The sequence below is a fragment of the Phyllobates terribilis genome, unplaced genomic scaffold (genome assembly GCF_046119375.1).
Source record: "Phyllobates terribilis strain yellow unplaced genomic scaffold, ASM4611937v1 Scaffold_1__5_contigs__length_1240528914, whole genome shotgun sequence".
NCBI lineage: Eukaryota > Metazoa > Chordata > Amphibia > Anura > Dendrobatidae > Phyllobates > Phyllobates terribilis.
In genome coordinates, this window is record NW_027362761.1 from 944,613,776 (window position 1) to 944,626,078 (window position 12,303).

A 12,303-nucleotide genomic window follows, 5' to 3' on the forward strand; every position below is an offset into this window, starting at 1 on the left:
GGAGCTTAATGGCTGATTAAATTAGCCATCAAGTGCGGGGAAAGATGCGGGCTCAGCGTCGGAGCCTGCATCAAAAGCAGGGACACAGCAGATGACTTAAATATACGTCATAGGTCGTGAAGGGGTTAGTGCATATTTTTAATGTGTTTTCTCCTAATGTCAAAATGTTTATTTGTAAATTGGTATACCAAACATATCTCATAAATAAAATAGTTCTCTACGTTTTTTTAAAGCAGAATAAAAATAATGGAGCATATGTGAAAATTAACCTTCATTAGAAGCTATTTTCTCTGCTTTATATGCAGTGGTTCTTGTCAGTTAGCCGCTTCCCCAAACAGACTTGCAGGGAATGCATAGAACTGAATATAAAACTACTGCTGCTCCTGGGTCTATGGTTGGGCTGATAAAGGGGTCAGACATCCAGGGCCTACAGGTAGCACTGGATAGACACTGGATAGACAGTTTTCTAACTTCTTACTGAGCTGTTTTTTAGCAATGATAATTTTGGAAATTCATTTTAGTCAGACACGTTCCTTCAAGTCTTTTCAGAGGAGGATGTTACCTGCTCATTATATTAGGTATGTATTAGGAATTTATGTTGATGCTGTAGTATTGTATATTGTTTGGACAATTAGGGAAACTTATGCATACATTTTCTTAGAGTGAAAATACACCTCATTTTTACAAAACATCCAAGTTAAACTTCATGTAAAATATTTAAAAGCAAACACCTTACTTAGCCTTTAGTCTGGCTATGGGACAGTGTCCATTTGGGTTGTGAAAAAAAGACCAAAGGAGATAATTTAGGAAATACATCAATTTGATGTCTAAGGATGGTGGACTGTGCTATTGTGTTACTGTCTCTGAAATCACCAATCGTATTATAATATAGTGTGAACAATTTTATGCGCTATATATATATATATGCAGTACAGACCAAAAGTTTGGACACACCTCATTTAAAGATTTTTCTGTATTTTCATGACTATGAAAATTGTACATTCACACTGAAGACATCAAAACTATGAATTAACACATGTGGAATTATATACTTAACAAAAAAGTGTGAAACAACTGAAAATATGTCTTATATTCTAGGTTCTTCAAAGTAGCCACCTTTTGCTTTGATGACTGCTTTGCACACTCTTGGCATTCTCTTGATGAGCTTCAAGAGGTAGTCACCGGAAATGGTTTTCACTTCACAGGTGTGCCCTGTCAGGTTTAATAAGTGGGATTTCTTGCCTTATAAATGGGGTTGGGACCATCAGTTGTGTTGTGCAGAAGTCTGGTGGATACACAGCTGATAGTCCTACTGAATAGACTGTTAGAATTTGTATTATGGCAAGAAAAAAGCAGCTAAGTAAAGAAAAACGAGTGGCCATCATTACTTTAAGAAATGAAGGTCAGTCAGTCCGAAAAATTGGGAAGACTTTGAAAGTGTCCCCAAGTGCAGTTGCAAAAACCATCAAGCGCTACAAAGAAACTGGCTCACATGAGGACCGCCCCAGGAAAGGAAGACCAAGAGTCACCTCTGCTTCTGAGGATAAGTTTATCCGAGTCACCAGCCTCAGAAATCGCAGGTTAACAGCAGCTCAGATTAGAGACCAGGTCAATGCTACACAGAGTTCTAGTAGCAGACACATCTCTTCAACAACTGTTAAGAGGAGACTTTGTGCAGCAGGCCTTCATGGTAAAATAGCTGCTAGGAAACCACTGCTAAAGACAGGCAACAAGCAGAAGAGACTTGTTTGGGCTAAAGAACACAAGGAATGGACATTAGACCAGTGGAAATCTGTGCTTTGGCCTGATGAGTCCAAATTTGAGATCTTTGGTTCCAACCACTGTGTCTTTATGCGATGCAGAAAAGGTGAAGGGATGGACTCTACATGCCTGGTTCCCACCGTGAAGCATGGAGGAGGAGGTGTGATGGTGTGGGGGTGCTTTGCTGGTGACCCTGTTGGGGATTTATTCAAAATTGAAGGCATACTGAACCAGCATGGCTACCACAGCATCTTGCAGCGGCATGCTATTCCATCCGGTTTGCGTTTAGTTCGACCATCATTTATTTTTCAACATGACAATGACCCCAAACACACCTCCAGGCTGTGTAAGGGCTATTTGACCAAGAAGGAGAGTGATGGGGTGCTACACCAGATGACCTGGCCTCCACAGTCACCAGACCTGAACCCAATCGAGATAGTTTGGGGTGAGCTGGACCGCAGAGTGAAGGCAAAAGGGCCAACAAGTGCTAAGCATCTCTGGGAACTCCTTCAAGATTGTTGAAAGACCATTTCCGGTGACTACCTCTGGAAGCTCATGAAGAGAATGCCAAGAGTGTGCAAAGCAGTCATCAAAGCAAAAGGTGGCTACTTTGAAGAACCTAGAATATAAGACATATTTTCAGTTGTTTCACACTTTTTTGTTAAGTATATAATTCCACATGTGTTAATTCATAGTTTTGATGCCTTCAGTGTGAATGTACAATTTTCATAGTCAAGAAAATACAGAAAAATCTTTAAATGAGAAGGTGTGTCCAAACTTTTGGTCTGTACTGTATATATAGCTCTGGCAAAAATTAAGAGACCACTGCACAGTTTTCTAAAAATCCCCATCTCTACGTGTCTGACAGCCATTCCATTCCAGTGTCTGTTGAATTCCAAACAAAGTCCACCTCATTCTACTTAATGTGCTTCTGATTAGGTGATCACCTGAACCAAATCTTATGTAACGAGGGAAAGTATAAAAAACACTAATGTGGTCTTCACAATCCTCTTGCAATAGGACAAGCTGGATGGCAAAACTAGTGCTAGGAATAGCCCAAAAGTAATTTAAATGAAAAAATAACTTTTAACCATGCCAAAGGAGTTGAAAAGAAAAGTCTTGAATGAGGAAAAGAAGGGCTCAATTCTGCCTTTACTAGCAGAGGGATACAGTGAGCATCATGTTGCCTCCATCCTTAAAATTTCGAAGATGGCAGTCCATTACAAACAAGGTCAAGCAACAGACATTGGGGACAACAAAGCTACAGACCGGCAGAGGGCAAAAGCGACTCTCCACTGACCGGGATGACAAATGGCAGCTGGTGTGAAGTGCTCAGCAAGAACAGTTCGTAACAGGCTCCTAGAGGCAGGCTTCAAGTCATGTAAAGCTAGAGAAAAGCCTTTCATCAATGAGAAGCAAAGGAGAGCCAGGCTGAAGTTTGCCAAAGACCATAAGGATTGGAACATACAGAACTGGACTAAGGTAATCTTCTCTGATGAGTCTAATTTTCAGCTTTGCCCAACACCTGGTCTCTTAATGGTTAGACGGAGACCTGGAAAGGCATACAAGCCACAGTGTCTTGCACCCACTGTGTAATTTGGTGGAGGATTGGTGATGATCTGGGGATGCTTCAGCGAGGCTGGACTTGGGCAGGTTAATCTTTGTGAAGGATTTATGAATTAAGCCGCATACAAGGTTATCCTTGAAATATACTTGTTTCCTTCTGCTCAGGTAATGTGCCCCAACTCTGAGGACTGTTTTTTCCAGCAGGACAATGCCCCATGCCACACAGCTAGGTCAATCAATGTGTGGAGGAAGGAGCACCACATCAAGACCCTGTCATGGCCAGCTCAATCTCCAGACCTGAACCCCATTGAAAACCTCTGGAATGTAATCAAGAGGAAGATGGATAGTCACAAGCCATTAAACAAAGAAGAACTGCTTACATTTTTGTGCCAGGAGTGGCATAAGGTCACCCAAAAGCAGTGTGAAAGACTGGTGGAAAGCATACCAAGACGCATGAAAGCTGTGATTAAAAATTATGGTTATTCCACCAAATGTTGATTTCTGAACTCTTCCTGAGTTAAAACATGAGTATTGTTGTTTCTAAATGAATAAGAACTTGTTCTCTTTGCATTATTTGAGGTCTGAAAGCATTGTTGCTTTTTTATTATTTTGACGATTTCTCATTTACTGCAAATAAATACAACATTTTTAGCTTTGAATTTTCGGAGACATGTTGTCAGTAGTTTATAGAATAAAACAACAATGTACATTTTACTCAAAAATATACCTATAAAGAGAAAAATCAGAGAAAATGAAAATTTTGCAGTGGTCTCTTAGTTTTTGTCAGAGCTGTACATATATGGTAATGTGTAATGCATAAGTAAGATGTCTAGTGTAGATTAAACAAAATTCAAATTTAAAGTCATAATATACATAAAAAGATTATATGAAATCAATCAGTCCTGAAAAGGAGATATAGTAAGTGTACAACAGTGTGTATAAGTAAATCCTAATCAGGGTACATGTGTAGATTGGAATATGCTGACGAATCGGTAAATGGAACACTGAAACCAAAAATATATTCAACCAAAGAAAAGGCCAAATCTAGTAAAGCATATAACAAACTGTATTGAATCAAGCTAACTGAAACGCGCGTCAGGGTGGACACTTCATTGTGTGTCCCCTAACTCCAGACTCCTACTCAGGTACAAGCACTAATATTGCCTAAACCATTCATCTCTGTTTTGGTCTGCTCTACTGCAGCATACATGTCAGGAGCTCCCTCCATCATAATACTCTTCTTTCATTTTGAGGCTTTCTTGCACTATAGCACTTTACGTTTGCCTTGATTTGGGAGATCTTCACTGCCTAACATATTGTATACCCTCCATGTTAAATAATATACTTTGTAATACCTTTATTGGTGTATTGATATATTTATTTCAATATTGTATATATGCCCATAATATATATGGACATGTGGGGAACACATGCTGGTTTACCGCCTCCTTCCTGGTTGTTTCTTTCCCACACCCCTTATATGTATTTTAGCTTGATTTAATAAAGTTTGTTATATATTTTACTAGATTTGGCCTCTTCTTCGGTTGAACATGTCTAGTGTAGGGTATAGAGTAAGACATAGATTAGGCTTAAAGGGGTTTTCCCAAGAACAAAAGTTCATTTTAAAAATTGTCTGTGTCTGACCGTGTACGGAACATACCACATCTCCTGGACAGAGGAGGAAGCAAAAGACAATACAGATATTACAGCCGGGCATTGCAGAGGATTCATTTTGTGAGGTAAAATATTGTTTAAAAACAGGTAGTGAAATGTTTTACCTCACAAAATTAATCCTCTGCAATCCCCTGCTGTAATTTCTGTATTGTCTTTTGCTTCCTCCCCTGCCCAGGAGCTGTGGTATGTTCCGTACATGGTCAGACACAGACATTTTTTAAAATTAACTTTTGTTCATGGGAAACCCCCTTTAAGACATGATAGACTCCGGGAAGCATTATAAGTATAATATGTGTAATGTATCTAAATATAATGCATAGTGTTTGTGATGGATATCTGCCCAACTACATATGTAGGGACAGGCATAGTTAAAGTTTGGGACTCACCCATAGTGGGAGGGTAAGCCCTAGTAAAAGAGGACTACTTCCTAATAGTTGGTCAGATAGGGAAGTACAGTAACCAAGGTCAAGTTCAAGTTGCAGTGGGCAAGCATCTATTTTTAAAGGTAATGGGTACCCTTACTGGAATCCCTTGCAGACATTCCTGTTCAAGGATCGGTACAGGTACTATGAAAAGTGCCTTAACAATTTGGCCACTTCCTATATTTAATTATTAAAGCATAACCTTTAAACGTAACCATCTTAATATATGAAGTCCAATTATTCAAACAAATTCCAAACATTAACCAAAACACAGCTCAGCCACAAGGCTCAAGCCCCTTAACTAAAAAATTATCTGTCCATCCAGATCCCTGGGCGAGTCACCCCACCAGGCCATCTTGCCTAACCAGGCTAGCATGGCCCTGTGGCACCCCAGGGGTCTGGTTTCCACAGTAACAGCAATGTTATGTCTGAGAGCAGGTGGGAGGTCTCTTGGTCAGGAATCCTATGCATGCCACACCTCCTGCCCAGTCCTGGGAGGGGAAGGACTTCCCCTATATAAACCTGGGGCTGAGGCAGGGTTAGTGAGAAGAAGAGTAGAGAGAAGAGGAGAAGCAGCTATAGGAAAGAGAGATCAGGAGCTCTGGGGAAGTCGTGCTAAAAGGAATCAGGGGCTGGCAGCTGAAGAGCTCGCCCTGATTGAAGAGTTACCACCGGACCCGGAGTCCGAGGCTGTGGGGATTAACCTTGACCCAGCAGCAGAAACCGACCGGCAGGGGATTTCAGGTCCCCTGGCCAAGAAACCCGAAGGCACGGTCACACGCGTGGGACCAACACCGCCGTCGTGGAGCAGAAGCCACTAGAAGGCCCCGAGTCACCGGCCATACGGGTGAGCACCACACGGTACACTCAGGGACGTGGGCTACTTTTACCCGCCTCTAGCAAGGTAGCCAGAAGAGTACAATTAGTTGGGGAGGCCTACAACTCCGCCTGGCCAGGGGAAAATCCCATCTGCTCAAAGACTGACCAGGCCCCGATCGCTAGCCAGTACTCCGGGAGGGTCTATCTTTGTCACCAGTAAAGACCCTGAACTACACCGCATCGTCTCTGAGTGGTTCCTGCTACCCCCATCATCCACGTCGGCTGCCCTGAGGCCATACCCCTCCCGTTGGGGGTTATACCATCCATGCTGCACCATCCTTCCACCGACCTCAGCGGTCTGCCCTGCAGCGGCAGCTCCATAGCTGCATTCAACGGGTGGCGTAGTCGTCCTACATCTACTGCTAATACACCGCCACTTAGTCTGACTCCCTGGGCACGGACCGGGTCACCGCCACGAGACTACTACCCCTATCAGATCCGGCTCCGGGTAGTCCCTGCGTGCGCAACGCTACATCTCATAGGCCCAGGGCGCGTCAACTTTTGGCGTAGTCGGCAGGATTTCGTGCCCGCAACCACCGGGTACTGCGTGCCTGAAAAAGACTGTTCAAACTTACTTGTGGTGAAGATTCCTGCCATCCGGCGCCATCTTCAGCCTTCTTCCCATCATCGGTGAAGATTCCCGCCATCCGGCGCCATCTTCAGCCTTCTTCCCGCCATCGGTGAAGATTCCCGCCATCCGGCGCCATTTTCAGCCTTCTTCCCGCCTTCCGTGGAGTTTTCCCGCCGTTGGACGCCATCTTGAAGACGCCGCGCGGGAAGAAGAGGGGCGTGGACTCCAAAAGCGCGCGAGAACTGAAGCCCCGCCTCACGTCCGGACGTCGCGTAAGGTCCTGGAAGGAGCCCAGCAGACGCCGACGTCACAGGAGCGCGACGGAAGGTCCTCAACCCTGACGATCCACTGCGGAGCCGCGACCTACGGAAGAGGATCATCGCAAGGTAGGCCACGGTCCACTAGGGGGGAGGAGGATGTCGGATACGGAGGAGAGCTTCACTGCCTCAACCCCCGCCAGCGCCACCGCTGCTGCAGTCATGCCTTTCACCATGCCCTATATCCCGGGAGCGGCCTGGCTACCCCAGTACTCAGGGGAGTCACATACCCTGCATGACTTTAGAGAAAAGCTGGATAGCCTCTTCCAGGTGTACCCCCTCACAGAAGAGCAAAAAGTGAGCATCCTGGTGGCCCAATTAACTGGGGCAGCCCGAAGGGAGGTAAAGTCCTGGCCACCTGGGGGGAGGACTGTCGCAGGGATACTAACCCGGCTGAAGGACACCTCTGATACCCGCACCTCAGCCGAGATCAAGCTTAGATTCTACGGGTGCAAGCAGCGAGCACAAGAGAGTATAAGGGACTATGCACTAAACCTACAAGAGGCCCTGAGAGCCATTAAGCAGACCGACCCTGACGGCGTGGGAGACGAGGACCGGCTGTTGACTGAACAATTTATAGAGGGTTTATATTGCAATGCCCACCGAACCCAGTTGCGGGCAATGGCCTTACAGGACCCTCATCTGGGATTTGCACAGTTCAAGGACAGAGCCATCCGGGTGCTCCGAGAACCGGCACCAGGTGGCGTTGTGACCCACAGACGCCCCACTACCACTTACCACCAGGAGGCGGCGCCCTTGTCGGCAGGGCCTGTGGGAGCTGATGCGCAGGCTTTGAACAATGACCCGGCTCCAGACCTGCACCATCAGGTCCAAGAGCTAGCTAAAAGCGTTGCTGCGCTAACCCGAACTGTGCAGTCTTTACAGGTTTCTACTCCAGGGAAGATCCAGCTGGCATCCGGACCGGAGGACATCCCGTGACGTCGACCAAGGAGGACCCCACCGGCCAGAGGAAGACCCAGCGACCGATACAACGAGGACGGACAACCCATCTGCCGCCGCTGCAATCAACCCGGACATATGGCAAGGTACTGTCCTTTAAACTGGCACAACCTGGGGTAGAGGGCCAACCCCCAGGAAAAAGATCATCAGGCCCATCAAACTGGCGTGACAAATATGTGGGAGGACGTCCAGTCTTGCCTGTGGTACTGGATGGCATTCCTCTGAGTGCCCTACTGGACACTGGGTCACAGGTCACCACCATCCCGTACGTGCTCTTCAAGCAGTACTGGAATGACTCGGATATAACCCGCTACCCTGACGACGACTTGAGTATCATCGCCAGCAATGGTCAGCCCGTGCCACAGATCGGATTTAAAGAGGTGACCATTAAAATCGGTAGAGTCGAGCTGGCAGCCCAGGGACTGATCATTGTGGACATTGACAAGCGCGAGAGTCACCCTAAGATAACTCTAGGAACTAATGTAATTGAAAATTGTCTTGCAGAGGTGATTTTTATTTTACAGCAGGTTGCCAAGAACGCCAGCTCCGGCCAGCAGCGAGTGCTCCAAAAAGAGATCCGGGCACTGATGCGACGGCAACAGGTGGAACTCTCCGGCGGTGAGATTGGTAGCGTGAGAATGTGTGACCCTTTCCCTATTGCCATGCCCCCAAAAAGTGAAATGATGATTTGGTGCCGGGCGGCTATTGGTCTGAGAGGTAGAGATTACCAGGCAATGGTAGAACCAGTTTACTCAGACAGTAGGCCCACCATTTTGACAGCACGGGGGGTGGTCAATGTACGCCATGGGAGGGTGCCCGTTCGCATAATAAATATCGAGAAGAGGGAAGTGTACCTGCCCCGGTATGCCACGCTAGCCAAATTGTATACCATCAATCAGAATTCCATACAGTCCGTAGAACCCTAGCCTCCATCTCCTCCGGAGGAAGGTAACGGCTCTAAACAACAAATGGAGGATTGGTGTCAGCAACTACATTTGGGTACTGACTCCACTCCCTCACACCAGAAACAGGGAGTCTATCGGGTGGTTCGAGAGTATGAGAGAGTGTTTAGTAAACACCCGTTAGACTTCGGGCGAGTCAAGGGGGTAGAACACCACATCCCCACGGGAGACCATCCTCCCATAAAAGAGAGGTATCGACCCGTACCCCCTGCACACTACCAACACGCCACGGGGATGCTTAGAGACATGAAGGAGGCTGGGGTAATCAGGGATAGCTGTAGCCCCTGGGCAGCTCCACTAGTCTTGGTCAAAAAGAAAGACAACACCATGAGAATGTGTGTAGATTACCGGAAAATGAACCGTATCACACACAAGGATGCGTACCCCTTACCAAGGATAGAGGAGTCTTTGGCTGCTTTAAAATCTGCTAACTTCTTCTTTACCTTGGATCTCACTAGCGGGTACTGGCAGGTTCCTGTAGCAGAGGCGGACCGGGAGAAGACCGCATTCACCACCCCGATGGGACTTAGTGAGTTTACCTGCATGCCGTTCGGGCTCTGTAACGCACCAGGAACCTTCCAACGATTGATGCAATGCTGTCTGGGACACCGAAACTTTGAGACGGTCCTGTTGTACCTGGACGATGTCATCGTATATTCCAAGACTTATGAGGACCACCTGAAACACCTGGCGGAAGTGTTCGAAGCTCTGGCAAGCTACGGCCTAAAGGTGAAACCCTCCAAGTGTCACCTCCTGAAGCCAAAGGTGCAGTACCTGGGACACGTGGTGAGTGCCGACGGAGTGGCTCCCGACCCTGATAAGATCACCGCAATTAAGGAATGGCCAAGCCCCTCCAGCGTAAAGGAAGTGAGGCAGTTCCTCGGGTTGGTAGGCTACTACCGAAGGTTCATTCCCAGTTTCACCAAAAAGGCAGCTCCTATGCAGGACCTCCTGATAGGCCAGTCCAGGAAAGCCAAGAACCAGAAGCCACCCTTCAGATGGGAGAAGCTGGAAGAAGAGTCCTTCCGCCAGCTGAAGATGGCCCTCACGGGGGATGAAATCCTGGCGTACCCTGATTATAGCCAGCCCTTTATCCTCTACACCGACGCCAGTAACATCGGGCTAGGAGCCGTACTGTCCCAGATCCAGCAGGGGAAAGAACGGGTAATTGCTTACGCCAGCCGAAAACTGCGACCCACCGAAAGAAACCCTGAGAATTACAGCTCATTTAAGCTAGAGTTCCTGGCAGTGGTGTGGGCAGTCACCGAACGCTTTAAGCACTACCTCGCTTCTTCCCGGTTCACCGTGTACACGGATAACAACCCGTTGACACACCTGGACACTGCAAGACTCGGTGCCCTAGAGCAGAGATGGATGGCCCGCTTGTCCAACTATGAGTTTACAATCAAATACCGGGCAGGACGCTCCAATACCAACGCGGACGCCCTGTTCAGGATGCCAAACCTACCGGATGAGGGTGAGGGTTCAGAAGATTTGGAAGAGGTCGAACTCCCTGCGTTCCACCGTCATGGGACTATCCAGTATTCCCACCGTGTAAGGGGTAAGCAAGCCGCTACGTTCAACCCCTTACCTCACTACAACTGGGCGGAAACGCAAGACAGTGACCCTGCCGTCCGGCTGGTGAAGGAGATGCTGACTCAGCCAGAAGCTCGCCTTGACCCAGACGCTCCGGAGGAAGCCAAGCAACTGTGGGCAGAGAAGAGTCGACTGTTCCTTTACAAGGGGAAGTTGTGCCGCAGAATGGTTAACTCCCGGACGCATGAACTGATCTGGCAAGTAGTGGTGCCAAGAAGGGACGCAGCTATGGTGATGGAGGCATACCACGACAGGGCTGGGCACTTCGGATGGAAGAAGCTGGAGTTCCTGCTGCGCGGGCGGTTCCATTGGGTAGGCATGAGAGGAACCATCGAGAGGTGGTGCAGAGACTGTGGCCCATGCAACCTAAGAAGGAAGGACCGTGCCAGCCAGAAGACCCCCCTTCAGTCCATCGTCACCCGGCAGCCGTTGGAACTGGTAGCCTTGGATCATGTAAAACTGACCCCAAGCAGAAGTGGCTACGTCTACGCATTAACCATCGTGGATCACTACTCCCGGTTCTTGGTTGTCGTCCCCGTCAAGGACTTAACGGCTCAAACAGCAGCTAGAGCCTTCCAGCAGCACTTCTGCCATCCACACGGCTACCCAGAGCAGGTGCTGACGGACCAGGGACCTGCCTTTGAAGCGGAGGTCTTCCGAGAGTTCTGTACTCTGTATGGCTGCCGGAAGATCAGGACGACACCCTATCATCCGCAAACTAATGGACTTTGTGAGAAAATGAACCAGGTGGTAATAGTTCTTCTAAAAACATTGCCCCTGGAAGAACGCAGTCTGTGGCCTGAGAAGCTGCCCGACCTGGTGGACCTATACAACTACATCCCTGTAGGTTCCACCAACCGTACCCCGGCTTACCTAATGAGGGCAAGACCCGGTAAGCTACCTGCTGACCTGGAGATGGGAGTCCTGACACCCGAGGACACTTCACCGGAAGCAGACTGGGACACAGAGAGGCAGCAGCAGTACCGGAAAGTGCAGGAGAGCGTGGAGCGAAGTCTCTGTCTAGCTAGGGAAAGACAAGAGAAAACTTACAACCAGTATGCTCCCGCTGTTCCCTTGGTACCTGGAGAGCAGGTCTTGAAGAGGAAAAGACGGCTCCACAAGTTGGACGACCAGTGGGAGAAGGACCCGTACATCGTACTGCCCTCAAGCCACGACAACCCAAAGGTCTGTACCATCAGTAAAGACGGAGGGGAAACCACAACCATTGTATCCCGGGATCACCTGAAGAAGTGTCCCGAACAGCTACGGAACCCTGAAGAGGAACAAGAAGACCCTCGACCCGTAGAGGAAAGGGAAGATATGGTTAGTACTGTGCTCGGAGACTTCCCTCGGTCCTGGACTCAAGTCAATGGTGAAGTTGTGGTACCCGTCCTCACGTTCCTCCAACCAACAACCCAAGTACTTACGGAGAGCTGGAAGAACAGCCGGTCCAGGAGGCAGAAGACTCCACACAAGCAGATCAGGAGGATCAACCCTCTGCTTATAGTGAGCCTGCCATACCCCTAGTGAGCCAAAGAGCCCGTAGACAGCTGCCCAGTTTACCCTTGACAGCTCCTACACCCTGTAGTTCAGGG